The sequence below is a fragment of the Gossypium raimondii genome, chromosome 8 (assembly GCF_025698545.1).
Source record: "Gossypium raimondii isolate GPD5lz chromosome 8, ASM2569854v1, whole genome shotgun sequence".
In the NCBI taxonomy this organism is placed as follows: Eukaryota; Viridiplantae; Streptophyta; class Magnoliopsida; order Malvales; family Malvaceae; genus Gossypium; species Gossypium raimondii.
The window spans coordinates 8462192-8484004 of record NC_068572.1 but is presented as its reverse complement, the minus strand read 5'-3'; the positions used below and the strand labels follow the sequence as shown (position 1 = coordinate 8484004).

Below are 21813 nucleotides of genomic sequence, written 5' to 3'. Positions count from 1 at the left end.
AATAAGCTATTTAATCACTCCTTGAATGGTTTAATTACCATTTAAGTCTCTTTTCCTTTATTCAATAAGCTATTTAATCACTCAAATCATATAGTGATCAAATTTTACATCTTTTACGATTTAGTCCTTTTTAATTAATTAACTATCGAAACGTTAAAATTTCTTAACAAAAATTTAATACAGCCTTAATGACACTCCATAAATATTTATAAAAATATTTATAGCTCATTTTATAGAAACGAAATTCCGATACCTCATTTTCTAACACCACTTGACTTTAGGGTCTTACCACTTGAACTTAATAAACCGTTTATAAAACATAAATTATCAATCAAAAAATTTTTAAAAATCATATTTGAATCGTAAATATTAAATAATAATATTTACAAACTTACTCCTCAGATTTGGTGGCCCCAAAACCACTGTTTCCAACACCACTAAAAAATGAGCTTTTACATAAGTGGTCTTAAAGCATGCTTCTAACTCGTTATAAGGTCATTTAATGTATGTTTAGTAATTTTTAACATCACCTAGGGTATTTTGGACGTAAAACTCCTATAATTGTTTAAATATGATGATGTTTGTATGCGAATGAGACGTGGTGTAATGTGTGATGATGTGGTAGCGTCTTGTTACTCGAGCTCGACGACTGAGTCGGGTATAGGTGTTACAATACATTAACTTATTCTTATATTAGAAAATTATAATTATTTGTGTATATAATAAGTAAAAAAATTGGTGTTATATCAATAATAATATTAGTAATTTATGAAATTTGAATCAAATTAAAATGTCATGTATAAAATTACACAGAATTAAAATTCATCTATAATATTGCATGTTAAACCAAGTTCATTTGTAGTTTTGAGATTTATCTATATTAAAAATTATTATTTTACTAAATTATAATTACATTATAATGTTTAACATATCAAACATTATAATTAACATTCACTAATAATTTTGTATGATAATTTATTTGTAATTTTATATAATGAATATAAAATATCCTTAATTTAGTAAAATAATAGTGTTTAATATATCATTATTAGTAGGCCTGTTCATGGATTGAACTAGATCCTAATAAAATTTTAAGCTCGTTTGATAGGTCTAGGCCCGATTCAACCCAAAAAATGGGCCCAACTTTTTGCCCAAACTTGGCTCGGATTATAGATATTAAACTCGGGTCCGATCAGTATAAAAAAGTTTTATATTATTTTTTTATATATAAAAATTTTAAAAATATATTACATCAAAAACACTAAAAAATATTTCTCAACAAATTGAAAATAAATTTAAAAAAAGTCTTTATACTTAAATAACTAAGATATGTGCAACTTAATATACAAATACCTCTAAAATAGTAGCAAAATTAACAATAAAATAAGAGTTATACAATATTCAAATAATAACAACAAAATAGTAGCAACATAATAGTGAAATGACAACAAAACAGTGGGAAAACAGCAACAAAATAGTGAGAAATTAACATTTTTTTAAATTCGGGTCGGGCCAGGCCCGAGCCAAAAAACCTTACTCAAGGCCCAGCCTGTCTTTTAAACGGGCCTTATTTTTTTGCCTAAGCCCATTTTTTGAGTTTATACTTTTGTTCAAACTCTCCCAGTTTTCGAACGAACCTTTGGGCCGGATGGCTTGGCCATGAACAAGTCTAATTATTAATAATATTTGAAATTTTAATATACATATAATAATTAATGGGCAAAATATAAGAATGACCACTATATTATTGACTTGATTCTATTTTAATCTCTTAACTATTTTTATTTAATTACTCAAAACAAAAATCTAATAAATCGACTAATTCAAAATTTTAAATTAACGAGTTTTTGATTCCCAAATATCTAACTCACCAATTAATTCTTTATAAAGTCTTTGATAAATAAGATAGCGATGTTGACATTTTCCTAGAATTTTGAGACTTGAAGATAAAAATGTTAACTTTTAGTGTTTAATTCATCAAATCAATCCTAAAACCTAAATTAAATCACATTCATTAGATTGTATTTGACAAATTAAACATAAAATTAAATAAAGTTACAATTAACACTAAATTTATTCTATTAAAAATATAAAAAATTCAAACCTAATAATATTATTAATTATTTTAATCAAATAAACCATAAAACCCTAATCAAGCACTTCACTGGATAGTGGGGGATTGACAGTTTAGCTAATTTCTATAAGCTATACACCAACTTAGGAATTTTCTAGACGCCTGTAAGTCATACACCAACTCAAAATACCTGTGGCCGTTAGATCCATTGGCAACTGAAATAGGTTATTGAACTCCATTAACTAAAGAGTTTTTAACCACTACTTCTTTGCAATTTATTTTAGCAATTACTTGCAAAAGTATTTTTACGGTGTTATTAGTTAGATTAGTTTTAGTATTACTCTTTTATTATTTTTGTAGGTAGTTAGTTAATATATAAATTTAATATTTACTTAGTTTAATTAGTTAAGTAAGTTTTATATTTCGAGTTACAAATCTCTTTATGGGTTCGATCTTCAGAATACTTTTTTTCAACAAAATCATTTTGTGTTAATTTATTACTTGACATCAATCTTATGTACTTGCGACTAGTTGGAGAAAGTGGTAACTATTTTTAGCTTTAAAATTATTTATCATATTTGTTACTATTTTCATCACCACCTTTCACAACACCGCTTATGTAACGACTTGATTTTTAGTGGTATCAAAAAATATGATTTCGGGACCCCATTTTCATAAATTGAGTTCGTAAATATTAATATAAAAATATATTAAAGATTGGTTGAGCAATTTTGTCAATTAAATAGTTAATTAAGGCCCAGGGGCTAAATTGTAAAAGTTCAATCGCTATAGGTTTTAATTTGGCCAAAAGCTTAGGGAGTTAAATATAAATTAGCCAAAAGTTTAAAATGACAATTAAACCATTTTGCTATAGGAATTGGTGGATGATGATGAAAGATTCCATTAAACTTGATTAAAGATGGATTAAGTTAATTAAAACATGATTAAATTAACTAAGTTAAGCAATTAAGGATTAATTAAGGTGTAAAAGACAAAAGATAGTGGAATGTTACCATCTTATTCACTTCTCTTAACCGTAAAAGCATAGAAAACCTAAAGAAGAAACCATTTTTGAAGCTTCCATATTTGGCCATCAATTAGTAAGTGATTTCAAGTCCTTTTCTTGTAATTTTTATAGATTTGAGGTAATGAGAACTTAATTTAGCTAGGTCATGGTAACTTAGAAAGTTATCATTTTGATTCTTGAAGAATTACGCTTGAAATTGATAGATTTTAAGCTTAGAATATGAAAAGGATTAGATTGTAAAGTTAATTTAGCTTATTGTTAACTTTGTTACATTAGGAATCAAATTGAATAAATGTAAAACTTGTCATGAAATTATGTTAGAAATAGAAAGTATAAGGTCCTTAATGAAAATATATGAAATCGATTTTAATCCAAGCTAGGAAGCTGGAAGTTATGCTTATCCCGAGTTCGAGGACTAAATTGAATAAAATGTAAATTTTGAGGAAATCAAAAATAAATTTCTATAAGATCATGTATATCATAGCATAGTATGAAAATATTTGGAATTCATTGACGATATAAAGTAATTGTATAGATCAAGAATGGATCAAGTGAAGTTAATCGGGAAAAAACTAAAATTACAAAATAGTCCCTAAAGTATCCTCTTTTCAAATTTTAAACAGGTAAGTTCATATAGAAGTTGCCATCTTGTTTTATATTATGTGTGAATTGTATTTGGTTTCATCTATATGTTTAGTTATAAGTAGAATTTAGTGAATTTGGCATGTGGCTTAAAATGGACTGAATTGAAAAGTCATGTGAATATTGACTATTATGAAACAATACATCGTGCAAAATGTAAAAGTTGATTGATTATAGAACTTGTAAATGAAATGAGAAATTATGTATCGGGATTAGTAATGATATATGTACGAAAATAATGCCCGTATGAATTTAGTAAAAAGTTGCATGTGCTCGTCCAAATATAGATTAGGTGCACTATATTAATACATATTATTAGGAATCACCATTCAACGAGTATGGTCGAATACAGAATACTGAATGGTGCTAGATATTGATGCTGTGATAGGCTCGTATAGATCATCCAAAGGTACATTTAGATTGATACTCAACTCGCACACTATCATATCCTCTGAGACGTTGATGGTATATCTATGTGGGGTTCTTGAATTTCAACTTCATGACGCATTGTTGGGGAATTATTCACAGGTAGTCTTGATGAATCGGGAGCTTCAACTATCGCATTTCTGTGCTCCGCATTGTTGCAATATTTCCGGTTCTATGATGAACTATTGTAATTGTTTGGACATCTTCAACATTGATAAGCTCAAGTTAGTTATGCATGACAGGAATGGACCACGTCATAAATCTATAAAAGATTAGGGATAATATCCACCCACGTAGAGCTACAATTTTAGTCACAATCTTCAATTTGACTCATGAAGTTAGATACCTTTTTAAGCCTTATACTAATTTTACATCTCAATTCGAATACAATGCCAATTTTAGTGCAATGAATTTATTCATTTTAAGGTAAGTTTGGATGGATGATACGTTTACCTATGATTAGTGTAAAAATAGCAGTGGCAGTGAAATTAGATACTGTAACGATATTGTAGCGTGAGACAAAAAATAAGTTAAACGCACTGCACCCTATCACCCATCCAAACCCACCTTTAATAGACCATGATAATAAAATAATTACTCATCTTTATATTTCTTTTATAAAATATAATAAATTTAAAAATTATATAGAGAAGTAGGCTAACTTTTTTATTATTTAGAAAATTAAGGTAGTTTAATTCAAATTTCATTTTTGGAAAAAAAAAAAAAAGAACTACACAATTTTTTTGATAATAAAAAGGTTATCCTTAAATAATATTTTATTTACAATATTCTTTTTAAGAAGCCTAAAGGGGTCAACCAGCTTTTCTTCCAAGATAAATGCCAACTGCCAAGTTATCATATCATCGAAACACACGAGTGGTGGTGTATTGATTGCTATGCTGAAGACAATTAAGAGCAGTCCCCACCCTGCCCCTTCTTGTGTTGCTGTAATTATTATTGGGTTTGGTATTTGCTTTCCATGCCCACCCACCATTTTAACCCATTCTGACAAATTTAGTTTTGATATTTATATATTTTATTAATTTGATATTTATCTTTTAATTAAATTCGTTTATTTTTTTAAAATTAATCTTTTAATAGAAATGATAAATAAAAAATTAATTTTTTAACATTGTTGGCTTGACAACACGCATGATCATTCATGTGCACGCCATATTAACATAATATCATTTGTTTTATATTTAATATCAATAAATAATTTAAAATTTATAAAAAATCAAAATTAAAAGTAAAAATATATAAAAGTTCATAATTTTTTTAAAAATTAGCATGAAATGCATGTTAACTGTTGCCTTATTTAAAATTTAACATTTTAATTAGTATTTTCATTAAAGAAAATTATTTTCTCTCAAAATTGATGATCAATTTTAATTCTTTTTAAAAGGTTAAAATTTGAATTTATCTTTAAGAAATAATTAAGCTTTCATTATCTTAAAAAGAATTCTAATTTTATGGACTTAAATACTCATAAATGTCGATTTTTTTAAAAATTTATGTGAATAAACTGATTTTTGGAAAAATTAAGGTAACAAGTCAATTTTACAAAAACACGTTCAGTTAGAAGCATTTTTCTACCCTTCCACTTGGACACATTTTCAGCGTATTGATAGAAAAAAACTTCTTTTTGCCACATCAATATTAAAAGTGGCAACACCAATATTTTTTTTTATTTTTTGGAGCCACCTATTAATGTGGAAATAAAACTTACAAAATAGGTCTTTATATAGACTCAAAGTCTCATTTCTATTATTTTCTTAAACGATGTGGGATATGTGTATATATTAACTCGTAATCCATTAGTAGCTTGTTCCTAGATTAATGTGGGATTGCTTACTCTTTTAACTAACAACATAAGATTAAATACTACACTATATTTTATAAATTTTATTTTCTTTCATTTTTTATCATGAAAAATTTATACATTCCTACCGCATTTGTGTTATTTTTCGTTTTATAAACATGTATTAATTTATAATTAAAAGTATTATTTACACTTACAAAATTTTTATCTTTTTTTATATTTAGAAATAACAATATAAGATTGAAGGTTATGAAAATTTGTTTTCTCTATAGAAATATAGAGTATTCTAGAATATATATTAAATTGAAAAAAAGATAAAAATGTAGAGTGTAGTATTTTTTTATATTGAAATTTTATTTATTTTTGTTGAGTTCATTTCACTTAATTCATGACTAATTTTGAAGTTTTAGTATTTGTATAAACACTAATGATCCCTTAATTATCACTGATAGCCATCTTTTGAATTATATTTTTATACTATTGTTGTATAAAATAAAAGTTGGAATAAGTAACCTTTAAATTATATATTTTTGGTTAGATATTTAAATTTATTTATTTTGTCAAAAATGATATAATTTCATAACTATTATGGCCTATATTATTATACTTGCTAGAAAAATTCTTTCAATTAATTAAGAAATGATACATGACATTTTTAACAATATTAAAAATTAAATTAAATTAAATTATTATTTAATAATATCTCTAACACACACATCTTCACTTCTTTCTCCCTTTATTCACAACACCAAACATGAGAAAAGATGTTGGTATAAGAGTAACCAATCCCAAATTGTCTAAGAACAAGATGCAAACAGATTATGAATTTATATATATTTATATCCCATATCCACATCGCTTAAGAAAACAAGGGAAATGAGACTTCAAGTTTATATAATGACCTGTTTTGTAAATTTTATTTTCACATTAATAGGTGACACTAGGAAATAAAAAAAAAATGGTGTTGTCACTTTTAGTGCTGATGTGGTAGAAAGCGCTTTCAGATGAAAGCGATTTTATGCATATCACTTGAAAATACTTCTAACTAGACGCGTTTTCGTAAAATCAACCTATTCTTGTAATTTTTCCAAAAAGTTCTATTCACGTAAAATTTTTTTAAAATCGACATTTATAAGTATTTAAATCAAATTTATGACTAATCAAACCAAATAATTAACCACCTTTTAGAAAAGCTTCTCTAATTTAAAATTTGGGAAATCAAAGTCATCAAATTTTCGTCAAAATATTCTCAAATCTCAAGTACACGTGATGCTTAATTAATTAATAGCGGAAACTGGGTTACCATTCGTGCTTATATTTGGCCCAAATTAGCACTTCAACAGCTCCTCCATGAGAGTTTAATCAGCCTGGACCAAATTTGCCGCCTCGTTACCTTTATGATAAATATGTTGCTTCCATCGATCATGATTCGAAAAAAGCCACTCTTCCAAAGCAGAGAAAGTCTGTTATAAACGGCCCAAAGTTCGGACTGTTAAACAATGCAGCAGCCGATGCCACCCAATTTTCATGCCCATCTCTTGCTAAATCCCCTGTCGATGCAAGCCCTGTTTCAGTCTGGCAGTTCCCATTGTATCTGTTGACATGCATGACCAGAAATTCTTCTATTTTTCTGTCTTGTAATTTTTGGTTCTTTGATCATTGTTTGGTTCATATATTTATGATTTTTGTTATAAATTTTAGTTTTGTGATTGTTGGCATATTATGAGTACTATGGGAACGATGTTTGGGAGGCTATTCCTTGCGGCGTTGAATTGTTCGTTCTGAGTGGGAGGCCCTAATGGCTATTACAGCCATATTCCTGTTTTGCACGTAATAGACAATTCCACCCAAATTACTGTACATTACCGTTTCAGCCCGGAATAAATTGGCTATTCGTGCCCACCAAACATACCGCAAAGGAACTAACAATAAGACTGCAAATTCAAATGGAAAAAGCAGAAGAAGGGAGTAGAGTCTGTCAGACAACTGTGTGACCTTCCCAGCAGCACAAGGCAAGCTGAGAACGATCCTCTGCGGTCGAGGAGAGCCAGCAAGGGCATCACCGGACCAGTAATCACGCTCAGATCACACAGTCGTGGTTCATCAACCAGACTTGGAATCCTGTCCCTTTGAACTTAAGGAAACAGAGGTACGAGCCTATAGAACAGATCCTGTTCAAGTAAGGTCGTGCCCATACAGGCCTTGGTTCCAAGTTAAATACCATCTACACCGGAATTTCCTTTCAAATGTGGGATACTGATCAGCTTCTGACAAAACCAATCCGTGTTTTGTCTCTTCCGTAATTTCTCGCGGCCATCCACTCAACAAAGTTAGATATATCTATTCAGCCCTAAATACAATATAGTTTACATATATATCATCCCAGCTATTACATTAACTTGAGTTACTGGAGTCTATTCATGGCTCATTAGCCTGTTTCATGCTTTCTTCATAGTTTTCTCTTTAGAAAATGCTTGTCTATCGACTAAGCTAATAAAATAATTTGCAGCAGAGGATGTAGTTGTTAGCAATGTGTAGGTCTTCACTCAACTGATGGGAAGTGAATACAGTCGATGATGATGGTAATTTGCTGTGTTGGTTTGGTGATAATTTCTGTTTTATATATTAATCTAAAACTTAGTTGACAATCAATCAAACACCTTATCTGCCACTATTCAAGTAAGATAATGCTTCGGGCTTTTTCTTTTACCTGCATTTTAGGAGTAGGAAAACAGGGGAAGTGTAATTGAGATTTTGGATTTGCATTTGCAGTATTTGTGACTCATTCACTGATTTAAATTGCGATAAAATATATATTAGTCATCTTGTGTTTCCATCATGATAAATATTATTTATTTATTTATAATAAATAATGTTTACAAAAATATTTATATGCATGTAATTTTTATGATAATTTTGATTATTATTTTGTCATATTGAGGGTTAAAAGTTGACATTTATCTTTTATTTTTTAAATATAAATTAAAGATATTGTGAAGTTAAAAATTTCACCACAAAGGTATAAAATAACATGGTGTTTTGATGTTTAACTAACTTTTCGTTTTCAATTTGACCTATTATTGGTTCCAAGAAGTGATGAAAATGGAAAATGTATGGGGATGTTCGGTAAAATAAGGAAGGTCCTACCTTGTTTAATTTGGGTAGTAATTTAGAATACCTATAGATAACCGATTTATGTTTTGTGGATTCGAATAATATTTGGGTTCAAATTTTAAAATTACTATATGTAACGGATTGTTTCACAATAGAAGTTTTTATCCATAATGACAATTTGGTATGTATTTCGCTTACTATGCGAATTAATCTTTTAAGTATGACTTCTTTATGTCCACGAAACTAATTAAAAATTTGATTAAAGCAAGTGCACCTATCAATTAATAGTATAGATATGGTGAGCAAAGATATTGTTCCCACGGAGACTAAAAGTGCCAGTAATTACTGTCTTTCTATTATTTAATCGAATAATTCGAGTGATTGGTTAAAAACTAAAATTAATTAAATTAATTAACTAGCGAACACGACAAAGAATAAATCACGAAAATAAACAAGTAACAACCAAGAAGCGAAACAATACCCATAAAAGAATTCACCTAAATTTCATCTGTCACTATCAATCTAAATTACGCAATTTCTTTATTTAGTAACTTGATCCGTAGAAATCTTTAAATTATGCTAATATCTATTTCAAGAGTAAGAGCAACTGGCTCTAGGTTGATTAATTAAATTTTTTTCCTAATTAAAATTCCTATTATTGCATTAACTCATCCTATGGATTCTCCTATTAGATTTGACTCTAATTTTGTAGATTTATATTGTCCTATTTTTAGAATTACATACAACTCCATTAAATTATGCAAGATTTACTCTTAAACCAAATTTATTCAACCTCCGATAACTAAATTTTGCAGGTGTTAGTTAAGAAAATTCCATGTGCATTCTCTTTTCTCGTCAACCATGTCAAATACATAAATTTTATTGTTTACATTAGCTAATTTAGCACAATGATTTTCCAAATGACCCAAGTCAGTGATCCATACATCTAAAACTTGACACTTTTACCATCTCCAATTGACCAACATAAATTATCACATAAGAGGAGCCAAACCTTTTCCAAAGATCTCCACAAAAATGAGCATTTCGACCACGAAGTAAACTGCCATCTTCATTAAGAATGATTTATTCTGCTCGTAAAGACTTCTAACTCGACAACCCTATCTTATTATTATTAGAGAAGTAAACTTGCACCTTGAGCGCATTATCTATGTGTCCAGAAAGGCGACCAAACTGATTAAGTAGTCTTTTAGCTATGTTTGCTTATGGTAAATCAGCCTTCCAAGATAAGACAAGATCACTTGCAAAAACAAATGCAATATTGGTGGCCTCTTCCTTGCCAAGACAACTGGACTCTAGTGCTTATCCTTTACTGCTTTACGTACACTCTCCCAAGTCATTCCATGCTAGACGTGAACAAATAAAGGGATAAGGTGTATCCTTGATAAATACCCCTAAAAGGTTTGAGATCCTTAGTCATACTACTGTTCCATAAAATTTGCATAGAAGAGGCAGTGATACAATTCGTTATTATCCTAATCAAGTTCCTCGAGCAGATTGTATCAATTAAAGAATCTTGTGTGAATTCCCATAAGCTTTTTCTAAGTCCACTTTGATTGCCATCCAACATTCCTTATCTCATTTCATTCTCATCAAATGTATGAACTCTTGAGCAACTAAAATATTATCGGTGATGTTCCTACCAGCCATAAAATCTACTTAGTTAAGTGCAATCAATTTCAGAACCACAATTTTAAAGTGGTTAGCAATCAGCATTTTGTACAATATCGTACAAAGACTCATGCGTAGAAATTTCATAAAAGACTCTAGCAGGCTACAAGTCTTACAAATAAAGACCAAGAGGCTTATTGAGAGACGGTTCCACAATGTTACATACGGAAATGCCTTTTATCCACTCGCAAATTGAATGATGACAGACACTTTCTAAATCTACAACCCAAGTACATGTTATATTCAAGTAATAAAGTCTTAGGTGTTCGAGGTCAATCCACATAGAAGTTGATTAGAACTTACAAGATTACAAGTATTATGTTAGAATGAATATTTAACACATAACTTTGAAATGAGTGTCAAAAATGAAAGTAGGAGCAAGAAACACTAGAAATAAAAATAAAAATCAACAAAAGAAATTAACTAAATAAATAAATATTTGGAAGAAAATATGTTGAGGTTAGAGGATCTACTCTTGGTGTCATATTAAGATTAAATTTTAGTACTAAATGTTATTACTCAATTAGAATCTACACAAAATGGAGATTTCAATCGGATAATCTAACAATTTATGTCCAATAATTAAGCATATGAATCATAAGCAAAGATATGCCCATCAAAGGGGTGTCCAATATGATTGTCCAATAAGTCCAATAGTTTAGCAAATGAGCCCATAAACAAAGAATGATGCACTATGAAAGTTCAGTTGTTTAAGTTCAATCTAAAAATATAACACATGACATTATAATCACTTGATAACTTCAACACTTGTAAAAAAGATTTCAAATATTTATTATGCCAATTTTTATATGCTATAATAAACCAAAGTTAATTTATCCAAGCATTCATTGTGTCATCTATTGTTTATAATAAATAAATAAAAATCTTACTTTACAAGTATAATTATGACAAGTGATTGATACTTAATTTTAGCTCAAATGGTTAGTATAGATTTACCTTAATATTTTCCAAGAGTTTCACCCTTTCACTTCAGCATTGAAAACTTAGAATAACATAACAAAATTAAACAACTCCAACTTATATGAAAGAAATATATTAGATTCAAGAAACTTGAGATTTTATAAGGATAAATAAACAAATAAACACTAACAATAAAATGATCTTGATCTCAACCCCAGGATGCCTCCTATTCTGAAACTAAAGGCTATTTATAGAGGTTTGGAAAGAGGAAAATGATAATGCAAAGGACTTGCTAATAATAAATTGCTAGGCCCACTTATTTTTCATCTTTTGGAATCATTTTTCACATGTTATTTGATGACTTCTTTTGTTCAAGTTAACAACTCCAAATGGGAAAAGTCCAAGAAATTTGATTGAATATTTGCATCTTGTACAGTCATTGTAGAAATTTCAGCTCCAAACTCCAAGTATGTTAGGACATATGACCTAAACACGAAAATGCATCAAAATTGTCCACCAATGTGAAACTTGTAACTTTCTCTTTATTTTTGGATTTCTTCTTGATGCATTTTGGAATTGGTGTTCAATATTTGAATAGATCTTTGAATCCCTTTTTTGACGATATAAACTATACCAGAAATGGAGTTTTGTAACTCGAGAAATGATCGAAGCACTAAGAAGTGTTCCGACTGGAAGTTTTGAATGTGCCCAAATTACAAATTTTGAATCTTTGAGCATTGGATTGTTACTCATCATCTTGGATTAACTTTAGGCTTAGTGCATTTATTCTCATAGTTCCATATATTGACATCTTCTTCCTAAACTAGTTTTACTTGCAAATACCATACGAAATATTTTATTGAAACTAAATAGTAAAAAACACTAAAAACATACAACATTTACAATGTAAATATAAAAAAAAGTCAAATAAACTAAAACAAATCTAAAACATATAAAAATGCTTAAGAAACTAAACAAATAGAAGTACGATATACCAAAAATAATCATATGATAAGTATTCATCAAGTGACCAACTGTATGCCATTGGTTTTGGAACAACTCAGGTATACTATCAATTCATGACGCCTTAAGTGGGTCATGTCAAAAGAGCTCACCTTATTTCATCATTTATGACTTCTATATTAAGCAAAATATAATCAACAGACTCCATGTGTGAGAAGAGATTTTGTAATAGAAGCGGTTCCGGTGTAGGCCATTTTCGTGAATAAAGTTGCTTGAAATAAGAGATAGCTTCAGCTTGTAAAATACCATCATCATAACACTAAGTACCATTACCAAGTTTCAATATGGAGATACAATTCTGCTTTTATCTGGCCAGAGTAAGACTATGAAAGTACCTTGTATTATTGTCTTCTTGAACAAACCATTTACTCCTCTGTTTTTGTTTCCAAAGGAGTACTTGTTAATCTAAGAGTTCCTCTAGTTCAGATTATACCTCAACCTCTAAGTCCAACAACTTGCTATTGCTATTTCTACTTATTTTCGCTCGTATACTAGCAATCTTTTTTACTAGATTCCTTTTTCAACTAATGATGTGTTTACATACCTCCTTGTTCTGGTCCTTAGTCGCAGTAGCAAATGATTGGATTACATTAGGGAGATTCTCTTCATAGTTCTGTAAGTCTAACAAAGTCATTAAGAAAAGGTGTTGCGTTAATTTCCAATAAAATTCATTCAACATTTACAAAATTTATCAATTTAGTTCTAATCTTAAAAATTTCAATTCTTTAAATAAAATCAATTTTAATCCTTTATAAAATATCTCCTCAACTACATCAATTTCCTTTCTTTTGCTATGATATCCAGCTCTTGATGCTTGTTGATTGTACAAGGACAAACCACAAGATTTGGTCATCCTTAGCCTATTACTCAGTTTCTTCTTTGGCAGTTTCACTGTACTCTTTTTGAGCTTTGCTTTTTTCTAAATCTACTACAGAGTGAGCATCGTATAATTGATTTGGCTATTAAAGATGAGTGCCTACATCTGAGATATATATATACTTACAAATCTAATAGATAATATGACAGGTTGGTCTCAAACATGAATACTTGGACCTACAGGTGCAATCACCTAGGGAAGAATGTAAAGTGACGACTGATGCAGATATTGCTTGAGTAAAGATGTTTTCAAAACTTAATTAACTGTTTTTCATATTTAGGGTGGGTTTGTTTACCTGTAAAATATTTTAACAAAAACATTTTCACTATTTTCCGCTGTTTGTTTGGTGAAAAATGAAATCCCACTGTAAAACCTTCTTCAAAACACGAAAAAAGAAGCTTTATTTTAGGAAAACATCTTACCATTTTCATTTCGGTAAGACATTTTCCAAAGCTTTACTCTTCACCAACAATAACACAAAACCCCTTCTCCCTTTCTTCTTTCCCCTTTCTTTCCACCCTGATCTAAATGTTATTTTTTCTTCCAAAGCTCCCTTAAGGTTGCTACTCTTTCCCTTTTTTTCCCTTTGCAAAAAACAAAAAAAACAAAAAAAAGTCTTTGGGTTTAACTTCTCTTAGCGCAATTATCATCAATGTATGTTTTTTTTTTTCTTTTTATAAGTTTAAGATGCTTCAATTGCTTTTTTTTTTTGGGTGAATTACTTTCTTTTTTCCCTTACGTTCGCTGTCCCTTTTTTTTTCCCTAACATCAACGCTTTTTCTTTCTTTTTTCTTTTGACCAATTACTTTCTTTTGGGATTGTCTAAATTGGGCATTTTTTTATTAGGTTCAGTCCATGCATGTTTTGGACCAAATTATGTGCTTTCAATTTGTTTTTTGGAGTCAATTCTGTTTTGATTTCTAATGTATCTGTGGTGAGTTTTTTTGGGTTTGGTTCACTCTTTTGTAACCCGAAGGGTAAAAAGAAGAAAAAATGGATACATTACTTCTTAGTTAAGTTTAGCTGTCTATGAACTAGCATATCTGTAAATTGAAGAGAGCAACTGGGTCGATGAATAAGTTATTAGTGGCCATCTTTATTTCTCATTGTTGTTTCCTTTGATGTAAAATACATAAAAGTAAATAGATTAGACAACTAGGTCGAGGAGGGACCATGTTTTTGTGTCTGTTATGTTCTATCTAGGTTAAAGACAAACAAGTTCCAAATTGATTGGCTTTAGAAAATAAAAGGTGATGATGACTCATGATTTGGCTTTAGAAAATTAAGAAAAAAATGATGATTAAGTGGTCCTCTCAGCTTCCAATTTGCTTATCTATAAAAAGATTTCCTAATGAAGGACGTCTTTGTTGCTGGCTAGTAATTGAGCTCTGATTCAACCTACTTAACTCGATTTATGCTATTTGGTTCAATTGGTTTCCTCGTATATATATAGCCATTGGTTTAGTTGGCTTGTAGTATAAAATTTTTCTTCATTGAAGGCCTGCGGGTTGATCTCCTTGCTTATTAGGCCGTCCTCTTTCAGTGAATATATGTAAATACAATTAATTAATCATTGCCCATATAAATGTGTTATGTATGGATGTGTGTTTGATTTTGATATGTTTATTTTTAAAGATATTTTTACATAATTTTAAAGTGTTTAAAGGATAATATGTTTATCCAGGCATAAAAGTATGTGGTTATGGATACTTTTGGAAAAATGAAGAGTGCAATAATTTGTACATAGTTAATTGTTAATGTTAGCATTTGGGAGACAAGTTGGGTAGAAGCTGAGATGTCATTCATGACTCTTTTTTGCGCATCAAATATTTAGGTTATATTGGTTTTTTTCATTTTCTGAAAATAATAACATTTAGGTAGCTATCATCAAGACATCCAATAAGAAACCAATTGTGGAACTGAAAATTTCACATGATATTTGGATTTGCACTAGAAAACATGTTCCACACTCTCTGTTATGTCTTCTTATAGATTGTCCCATCTGTTTTTATTATATTTTTATATTTCCCCCGACTTAATTGATATATACTAGTTTCATATTGGTTTTTTTTTTTTGTTCGAATTGGGTACTGTAATTACTAAAACTAGAATACCAGTATATCTAAAGTTGACAAGTTGTATATAGTTATTTTATTTTTACTATATTTTTGTTCTTGAGCTCAAACACGACTTGAAATTATTTTATGTAATGATCAAATATTTTTTTGATATTATTTTGTGTAGATGGATCGTAATCAATATCATAATGCAATTGTTGGGATTGTGGCTTTAGTTTTAGGTTTTGGGGCTCTTTGGATTAAAATATTAAAAAATAGGAAGGAAATCGCGTCTCACCCTCGTGTGAATCAAGATTATGAAAGAGAAAATTATATTAATAGTATTTTATATAGAGGTGACCAGCATTATATGGATGTGATAAGGATGAGACTAGTTGTCTTTTCTAATTTGTGACATTCTTAGTAGGAACAATTTGTTACAATAAACTAAATCAGTGAATATTAGGGAGCAAGTAGTTATATTTTTATATATAATTGGTCATAATGTAATATTTTAGTGATTGAATCTAGATATTATAGATCAATTGAGACAATTTACCATTACTTTAGAGTTGTATTGAGAGTTATTTTGAAATTGTATAGATTAGTTATTAGATTACCTTATGAGTCAACTCTTAGTGAAAACAGAAACAATCCAAGGTTTTGTCCTTATTTTAAAGATTACATTGGAGTATTAGATTGAACTCAAGTTCGTGCGTCCGTTCCACTTAGCATCCGAGGAAGATTTCGTAGCCATAAAGGGGGGACAACACAAAATGTATTGGCTGTCATTACATTGGATTTGAAATTTTCCTATGTTCTAGTTGGTTGGGAAGGTAGTGTACATGATTCTTGTATTTTAAGTGATGCACTTTCATGCCCAAGAGGATTAAGAATTCTAGAAGGTAAGAATTAACATTAAAAACCAAATAGTTCAAGCACGCTAATAATAATTATATTTTACAAAATTATAGGTAAATATTATCTTGTTGATGCTGGATATGGCATTCGAAATAGATATATTACCTCATATCGTGGTGTCTTATATCATTTAAAAGAGTTTAGTGATCAGGAGCCAGAAAATGTAAAGGAACTCTTCATTCTTCTTCATTCATTATTACGAATCACTGTTGAACGTGTTTTTAGGATTTTGAAGTAACGATTTCGTGTGTTAGATGCTGAACCATTTTGGAAATTTCAAACTTAAGTAGATATAGTTTTGGCTTGTTGTATCATTTATAATCATATAATGAGAGTTGAGCCTAATGATTTACTTAATCAAAGGATTATATAAGGAGCTTGGGTCTGATTTGATACTACTAACTCTTATGGAACTAGAAGAATGAGAAGAAACAAGAGAATAGTTTGCTAAGAGAGAGGAAATTGCACAAACTATGTGGACTGATTATATGGCTAGAAACATTAGGTAGGTTTAGGGCTCAAGGTTAATGTTTTTATGTTATGTATGTTTTAGTATTAAAATTATTATTTTTTTAATGTTGGTTGTATATTGATATTGAAATTATTGTTGGATATTGAAATTATTATGTTTTAAGCTTGTTGGATATTGAAATTATTGACAATGACAATTATTAATGTAGAATGGGTAAGGGCAACAAAAAAGGGTCAATAAAGTGATTCAGGTGGACAAAACTGATGAAACATCTTTTTCTCGAAATTCTAACAGAGGAGACACATAAAGGAAATAAGCCTTCTAACACTTTTAAAGCAATAATCGAGTTGTTGCAACTATTTCTGAAAGATTCCAAGTTCAATGTGATGCTAAGCATGTGGAAAATCATCTGAGGACTGTAAAAAACCAATGACAAATTATATGCACAATTCAGGCTGAAAGTGGTTTTGGATGGGATGATAACATGAAAATTAACACATGTGATAGATCGACATATGATGCAGCAGTGATGGTAATATATATTAAATATATTTCAACATTGAATTTTTTACTTGTTATTCTAATTTTGTATAATATCCAATAGGCACACAAGAAGTGTGAACCATTTTTGAACAAAAGCATTGATCATTATGATGAAATGACTTTGGTTGTTGGAAAAGATGTAGCAACAAGGAGTTTTGCTAGAAAATTTGCTGACATAGACTTGGATGATTATAACTAAGATTCAGTGCCTGTAGACTACGACAATGAGGAGGTTGAGGAGGTAAGAACAAATGTATCTTCATCTGACACATCTAAACGTAAAAGAAAAAATGCTCAAGAAAGTTTCGTTGATGAACAAATTAAATTTGTGGGTAAGTAACTTGGTAAGATTGCTAATGCATTGGAACAATTTATTGCGGATAAGACACCACATCTTTACGAAGAAGTGATGTCGATGTAGGTGGAAGGATTTGATGACGACTTCCTTTGTAGTGTGTTTGATTATCTTGTGGGTCGTGAATTCGAGGCCAAAGCTTTCTTAGCCAAAAGTACGAAGCATGGAAAAATTTGGGTTCAAAAATTTTCTCAAGGTTAAAGATATTGATGTTTTAATGTGGTGTAGTACTAATTATGTAGTGTAATACTAGTTATGCACTTGGACAATATTGTAGTTGTCATGTGGTCTACTACTAATTATGTACTTGGATAATATTATTAATTTGTAATATTAATTGTGGTTTGGAAGCTAATTTATTATTATTCAAAATTTTTTGTTTTTTATAACACAATTAGGAATCATCTATTCGCTTTGGTTGTTTTCAATTTATGATTGTTAATATATTTAATTTGATGTATTTATTTTTAAATAAATCGTTGCAATATATGTAAAAATAATGTAAAATATAAATTTAATAGATATAAAATAAAATCAATTAAATAATGAAAAATAATAAATTCTCACACATGTATGTTTGTTTCATTTAAAATAACTTTTATGAAATATTTTCAGGAAATCTGGCAAACAACATAAAATATTTTACACAGATTCATCTAAACACTAGAAAATGTTGACTTTTTCAGAAAAGTAAGTCATTTTTCAGAAATCAATTTTCAGAAACCATTTTCAATCAAACAAACGAACTCTTAAAGTAAATAGTTTCCATGCTAATTTCATCAGATGATTAAGTTATTATCTGGAGAAGAGTGGTAAAATCAATAAGCATCAAGAGCTGAATATCATGGGAAAAGAAAGGAAATTGATGCAGCTCGTGTGAGAGAGTTGATAAAGGACTAAAAATGATTTTTAAAAAAAAATATTTTTAAATTTTTTAAAATTAGAACTAAATTGATAAATTTTGTAAATGTTGAGGCTAAATTTATTGAACTTTTTTTAAATTGAACTAAAATGATAAATTTTGTAAATATTGAAAGGCTAAATTTGTTGAATTTTTTATATTTAGGATCAAATTGATATAATGTTTAAATATTAGAATGTTAAATTTGTTATTATACTAATAAAAACCTACGTCAATAGTAAGTAATGGACAATAATGAAAATATTTAATTTCAAAATTTTGATGAATAAAAAAATTAATAGTTTGATGATTAAAACAGAAAAAATATAGTTAACCCTATAATATAATTTAGTAATGTTTTTACTAATTTCACAATTGGATGAGAAAGTGAGAGCTGTCGTTTATTGGACATCATACATCACTACACATATAATTAAACTTCCTAAAAGATATTAGTATTGATTTATTTTTATCATAGAAATGAGTAATCATGTGGAGAGAATTGAATCAGTTTAATAATGATATTTGTAAGTACACAATGACATTTAAATAAGTTAGCAATAAAATATCACATTCACATGGAAAATATGAAGTACTTATAATCTATATAAATTTGTTGTACCAAACTTAGTTTACTTAATTTAGGTACAGTGTTCATCTTATACATTTTTTACGGCAGAGATATGTAACAGGCTCAATTTGCCCGGTCCGTAATAAAAAAATATATAAACCAAGCATAATTAAAGTCCATGTCCAGACTACAGCAAAATTAACAGAGCCTATTAAAAATTAAACCCAAATGGCCCAAATACCCCGACCCAATTACATTGAAACCCAAAACGAAAATTTTCAGAATCCCTTAGGGTTTCCAGAATTCTCAGCGCCGCAGCCCGCAAGCTCCCCTCCACACAGCGCCGTTCTCCCCAGCCACGTGCCCCTCCGTACGGCCACCTCCGTGCCGCCACGTCAGCCCCCGTACGATCGTACCTGCGCGCAAACAAACAAAGCACATCAGAGAACAGAAAAAAATTGTATTTTTTATTTTCATTTTTATCTATTATTCTGTTTTTTTCGAAGGAGGCTATAAGAACAGAAAGCCTTTGTATTTCCTTTTTTACGGATACTGAATATAAAAAAGAGAAAAAAGAAATCGACTATCAGTGTTTTTTAAGGTGATTCTCGGAATTTTTTTATTCATTTTTCCCTCTTTGTTTCGTTTTTTATGCAAAAATAATAAAAGAGAAAAGAAAGAGGTGTGAGTGATTTACCTTCCATCGACGGCGCCATCTAAATCTCTGCTTGCTCCGTCCCAAATCGGAGTTGAAAGTGGAGGGTCTAGAGTCTGTGCGGCGGCCAAAAAACCCAGAAGTGGCTACTGGTTTTAGGGTTTAAAGAGGGCTATTTAAAGTGGGAAAAATGACACCGTTTAGGGCCTGTGTTAATGGCTCTAAAACGGTGCTGTATTGAGTTATACCCGCCGACCCGACCCAATACCTTAGGGATCCGCGTGTTTTTGCAGTGAAAGGTATATTTATGCACTTGGTCCCTCGCGTTTTATAGCGCATCAAAATTGAGTTTTTTATTCTTTTAGATTCTGCTGGATATTTTGATATTGTCTCAATTCGACCCGCGTCACTGCGTTGCATTTTGGGGGATGGATTAATTCCCCTTATGACCCTTCTTGGTTATCCGCGTGTTCAGTGGGGTCCGCACCCTTGTATTATTTTCGAATTAGTTCTCAAATTTTAGTCTTGATTGCGAATTAGTCCTTCTGAATGTTTCCTTATTATTATTATTATTATTATTATTGCTATTATTATTATTATTATTATTATTATTATTATTATTATTATTATTATTATTATCGCTTTGTATTATTAATATTATTATATTTGATTATATTTCTATTTTCCTATTTACATATATATTACTTTATTATTCACTATTATCTTTAAACTAGTTTTATTATACATATATGTATGTACGTAATGTACATATATTATTTAATTTTAAACTTCATATATATTTTTATATACCTATTGCTATATAGATGCTTTACTTCTGTCAAATATCCACATATATTTAGTTTATTTCATTTTTTTGCACATTAATATATATTATTACTTACATGAAGCTTTTCACTCCTACATATTACTTATTTTAATTAATATATGTATATTATTTTATGTAATTGATTTTCTTCTTATATGATATTTATTTTAAAATTTATTTTGATACTATTATTTTATGTAGTATTTATTTTTAACCATATTTTAATTTATTTCAAATTTTCATATATATATTATTTACTTTAAATTCATTAATTATACTTTCTCATCTTCCATATTTCTTAAAGTTATTTTAAAATTGTACAATTTCATATGTGTTAATTTGTTTGGTGCTTTGGTTGACCTTTAATTCATTAGCCTTTGAATGTAAGCATGATATATGATGTGAGATTATTGCTCTTATGTGCATTGTATCAATTATTTATATTGATTGATTATTTGTGTTCATTAATGTATATTTCGACTTACGAATTATCACTCCACATTGTACATTATTATCCCATCGCGCTTTATACGCATTAGAGATTACGTTCAATATCATTCACGTATCGAGAGCATTTTTATTCAAAAGGTTTTTCAAGATAAATCGATACTCGAAATTTGGAATCCTCGAGAGAATCGAGCCATAACGTATTGGGTTCCAATTTTTCTCGTTGAATCTAAATAATTGAAAATTTTCTTTAATCAAAACACATAAATAAAAAGCTCACTCTTGGAAATTCGATACGTTATGTTCTAACGCATTGAATATGACATGTTGTTTTCTCGAGACGAGGATTTTTCTAAATAATGAATAAAAATAAAGGCAATATTCGATATTTAGGAATCTTGTGAAATTGAACCCTAACTTACTGGGTTTTGATTTTCTCATTTGACCCAA

At 29.4% G+C, this 21813-nt stretch overlaps 1 non-coding gene across 1 annotated transcript; it reads right to left on the bottom strand.

The window, feature by feature from the left end:
• Positions 1-7963: 7963 nt before the first annotated feature.
• On the bottom strand, positions 7964-8180 carry LOC128032326 (small nucleolar RNA U3). The gene has a single exon (XR_008188453.1). It is a non-coding gene; the product is annotated as a small nucleolar RNA U3 (small nucleolar RNA).
• Positions 8181-21813: the final 13633 nt, after the last annotated feature.